The sequence below is a fragment of the Lottia gigantea genome (assembly GCF_000327385.1).
Source record: "Lottia gigantea unplaced genomic scaffold LOTGIsca_16, whole genome shotgun sequence".
NCBI lineage: Eukaryota > Metazoa > Mollusca > Gastropoda > Lottiidae > Lottia > Lottia gigantea.
In genome coordinates, this window is record NW_008707965.1 from 500,787 (window position 1) to 506,057 (window position 5,271).

The following is a 5,271-nucleotide window of genomic DNA, read 5'->3' on the forward strand; positions in this document are numbered from 1 at the left end:
AAGAGCATAAAATGGCGTATCGATTACCTTTCATTTAAGAGTATGAAAAACAATTAAGCGATCGTAATCAATCCAAGTGATAGGAGGTTACAAATAAGATTCATTCAATATCATTGCGAAGAAGCCTGTTCTGGAATAGAATATGCCGAATTGCATAGGTGTACCTTACTAATTGCACCAGTTTCCATCTCCCGTACTGACCCTTCTTGCTTTTTATCTGGTTGGTGGACAACTATAAGTATCATAAGCTCTTCATGTGGTCTATTTGGAATCTATGGCGGGATTGAAGACTGGATCTTCATGTAAGCGAGCCATCGCGGCTCCGAACCATTGAAAATTTCGTTTTGATAAGAATGTAAATTGTAAAAGACTGTAGTCAGGAGTAAAAACAGCCCTTAACAATACAAAATCAGAAGAATGTGAATGGATTATCGCTGCTTTTAAATGATGTTATTCAGACGAAACATTGACCATTTTGTGGTACGTGCATAAATGTGTCCGTTTCGCGAGAAAAAAAATCAGAGAAGACAATGGACCGCGTGAGCTGTTTTCATAAGTTACACTTATTTAGATTGGAAAATAACATGTAAACCAGTTTCAGAACAAATACTGTGCTAGTTCATTGGTTACCTAGTTTGAAACAGATAATCGCTATCACCAATTCGGAAACTTAAATTCCCTTTGATGTTGAGTGACACTGATTGGCGTTGATTGGTTATTGATTACTCCATTCCGAACCTTCGGCTGAGTTTTCTACGGATTACCTCGATGAAAATGAACTGTTTGGTGAAAAAGATTTTCGTCTGGAAACCGAAACAATTGTGGTATCTGCGTGCTTAATATCCACATGGAATTAAAAGTGACTATTTTCTACGAAAGACACAATTCGTAAGCACAATTTTGAAAGTTTTAATTATCGCTTGATCAATTTTCGCTCTGATGTTAACTGTTTTTAATGACAATGACCCCAATACGACCAACGGATCAATAGGGAGCAGAAATCAGTATGTAAGATTGGACTGTGCCTTGAATAATAAAGGTCCCAATGTCCCTTCTATCAGAGTGAGCCAAATCTCAGTGACGCAAGTGGCATATGTAGGCGTATGTAGGGACCATAAAGAACCCCGCCCACCTCCCCCAAGACCGCGAAAGATCTTATTTTGAAGCGAAAATTAAGCCCTCTAAATGCCCAAAATTTATCTCTGAAATCCGTTGTTTTATTGGAGCCCCCAGCAAACCCGAGAACCCCGACTAGAGGTTCGAGACATTTGATTCTATTGAAATATTTAGTGGTTTGGGTTGTTTTTCTGTCTTTTATTGTGGACTGAACATTGTATGACAGGAGACTACTGTTCACAAAATAGCTAAAACAAATTCAGTTCTTCATTGATGTATTTTCGACAACTGTTTGGTTGGCTTCACGCCGACACTATGAGTTTATCAGGATAGAAAATGATTTTATCATTCTACTCTAACAATCTTCTGAAGACTTGCCAAATTTCCTGTAATCATACATTCATTATAAAATAGTTAAATATATTAGTATTTAAAGAGGCTCGCCCAGAATGAAATCTTTAAAACGTTAGAATGCTCATATTGTTCAATGATTGATCATACAGAGATTAGCTTACATATATTAGTTTGCTTTGTGTGCATACCTATATCAATCCAATGTTGTGGATGCATGCTGAAATAGTGGAAACATCAGGTTAGGGGGCCAAATAATTTTCCATAGGGCCATAGGCCATTCGTTCCCTATGTAAAATGATAATGAAATTTTAAAGTGGTGGAGTCAAACGCCACTGTGCCGAAATAGTCAAGTCGCAAAGTTGTTAGTCTGTGTCCGATCTGAATGATTTTGCCCTTCGATAACAATACGTTAGGATCTTATTGATTGAGTTAGTAAGAGACACTTGCTTTGCGCACATAAATTTCCTTGGTCACAATACATAATGTCAAACCATACAAAGAGAACCCGATTCTGCGTCTTTCTACAGTTTCTGTTGTAACTGAGCTTCATGAACAGTCTGAAGTGTTTAATAAGCCCTGGCCGATGTCGAGCGAGATAAAAACAAGTTCTATATCAATAAACGAGAACAGAAGACATCTAAGAATTATTCAAAATAAGTGGCTAGAGATGGGAGCCTGGAGATATGAGAAAATTTGATCACAGGAAGCAGGTGCTTTAATTCTTAACAACACGTGCTCATCCTCGTTTTACCGCCACTTCTATTAGTATACCACACTTTTTAGAGGCAATTAATTATCAAATGACCTTTGAACCCAGGCAGGGGGTTTATCAACCGTCTGGAACCGACAGTATTTTATCTGAACGGCCATTTACCTTATCTAAAGGTGAAAATTTTATCACATTTGGTAAATATGACGCGAGGGATGATATAAGAACATGTATGACATAATTGCATATTAAAATAAATGTGTTTCCATGGTTACATACAAAGAAACAATAAGTCAAGATTTTTTCCCGATAAATTTCTTGGAGTATCTCATGTTTGATTTTTTATTAGATTTTGAGTGATTTATGTTTAAAACTAATTATAGTCGACTGGGAAGCGAATATATTAAGACTGAAGTTATTTGGTGCGAGTTTTTAGACTTTTTACATCAAAGTTGCAGATTGATAACAAGTGTTTATTTATAGTTCTAGATGATAAAAAGATTCCATAACAGAAGTAAGATATGACTTTTTTCTGATTTATTTAGATTTGTGAAGGTGGGAATCATTTATAAAGTTAAAATTTGTATAAATCCGGTCGTTGTCCGTGTGAAATATTAAAGTGTCATTTTGTTCGTGGATTGTTTTTTTTTTAAAGTTAACTCTTGATAATTCACGATTTTTTTTTATCAAATTCACATCAGTTAGAGTGGAATTTGGAATGAAATATTGATTTTAAGAAATTTGAAACCGAGACCCACCACATGTGAATAAAGTTTTAAACAAAGAAATCGGAATGGACGGGATGACCGAATTCATTATGGAGTGCTAAAAGTGCCAAGAATCGTTTAAAACGCATTAAAATAATCTGCAGTTGCCTTTAGCAGTGATGAAAGCTAGAATTAATTATTTTCTCGAAATGTGAAACTGCAACGGGAAATAACAGAAAAGCGAATATTGTTTAAAACGGATGGAAAGTTGTGATGTCTTGGTTTTTCTATCCTCATGGTGAATAACATAACAAAGTGTGTCTATTGTTCTTTATTCGAAAGGTACCGTGTTTATGTTGTATTAGTGATTGATTTTGAATTTTGACTAACAATTGGAACTGACGGAACGTATTAATTGATAGCCATTTCGATCAAATTCGTCTGTGATATAAGAAACATTCCAATAAAGTTTACCCAATAGTTTCAGTATGAGGTCAGTGTCGATTTAAATTTAATGATATTCAAATTTGTGCGACAAAAAACTTGAATTGCAAGAAAAAAACACAAGTTTGTACGGGTTGATTTCGTAATGAAAAGTGATTGGTTTGGGTAGTTCTAATTCATTCAATTTCTCAGTTAAAATGGATTTAAAATCAACTGTCAAGATTCTAATCTGTATGATTTTCTACATTGGAGTATCAGAAACAGTACGACGGAGATTCCACAGAAGGTATGTCTATTAAAATCTACAAAACATTCTTGATTTATTAAAAGGTGTTCACGTACATTTTGGCTGATTTGTTTGGTCAGGCCTGAATTGATTTCATGATTTGTACCATTGTAGTGGCTGGTGTCGCTCGCGAAACAGACAATGCTTACTCTTTTCGAAACACCTGATGGCACTTCTCTTTGGAGGAGTCAACTACCATACAACTTTTACTCTCGATTTTGCCATACTTTGGATGAGATTTTGATTTATTTTTATTCATGTAATTAGAACTTCTCTAATAATAATCAAAGCACAATACCTGTAACGTGACTTTAGCTATACTGAACTCAACACTGAACCATATTTAGTGTGATAATTCGTTTACTTTTCTTGACCACAAGCCTTAAAAAACTCGCTAGCAGGTTATATGGTTGACACAGTGATAGTTTTCGCATTCAGCGCATTATATGAACATGTATGTGTTTTCGGTATAACGTTTTATTTAGTTTTATTGGGTTTTTTTCAGGGGTCCTCACATGTGTGGTCCAATGACTATGTTGAGATGTTGTCCAGGATGGGTTGCTGCCCCTTTTAGTAACCTGTGTATACACAGTAAGTATAATCAACCACTGTGTTCACTCTGGTCAGGATAGTGACACGTCACTATCGAGGTATGCCCACTTTTCATGAGCCCATAGTTCTACTATGCTTGTCAAAACTATTGCAATAATACCATATCTGTATCACATTCCAAACTACTGTTAAGCCCACCTTCAATTTAAACTCTACGATGGTATGCACACGCAAATGACGATTTGACACATTTTGTATTTCAGAATGCAGATATCTTCACTGTAATAATCACAGATTTACTGAGAATCCTTTAAACAACAGCCCTAGAATGAAAAGAGATGCATCGTTACCACACAATCAACGAATGAGGAGAATTGTTCAAGGGACCGGAAGAAGTAGTAAACCAAAACACACACAACACTTCCGCCATATGAAACCGCGTGAGAAATCTACATTACATAAAAACATTCCAGAAGCAATAAAAAACCGTAATCCAAGAAGATTTTTCCGACCACACATATCGAAGTCAGAAGGAGAACCGACATTGCCTAGAATTGGTTACAGAACGGTATCCGACTTACGGCCATCTTATTCGGCGAAATTAGGTAACAATATTGGACGATCTCAGGGGTCAATTTCGAAATGGCGAGCTTATTTCCAATCGAAGAAAAATCAGACCAGAGTTGTACGACGTCGATACGACAGACACGGTCGACCTGTTATAATAAAGGATGGTCGTAATGAAAATAATCAACGTGGAACAACTGTGGTCACAAGTTCGACACAGGGCACTTTTACCACAGAGAGGGCCTTGACATCATCTAACACTCCTGCCAGCCAGATGCTGAGAGATCAGACACGGCATCAGGAAGACAGAACCACTAACAAACCCAAACCGAAACGTAAAAGTCGGAGAAAATTCAGGAAGGTACAAAGAACAAGACACGGGAAAAGACTACGGGAAGGCAGGCGTCGGAGACGAAAGAAGCCACGGTTCGTCCCACCAATTGGATTCCAAGGTGATCAACCATTTTTAGACCTGACACTGCCACAAGATGAACTGATTCTTGAGGATCTTAAGTCAACTGCTGTAGATCTTCCTG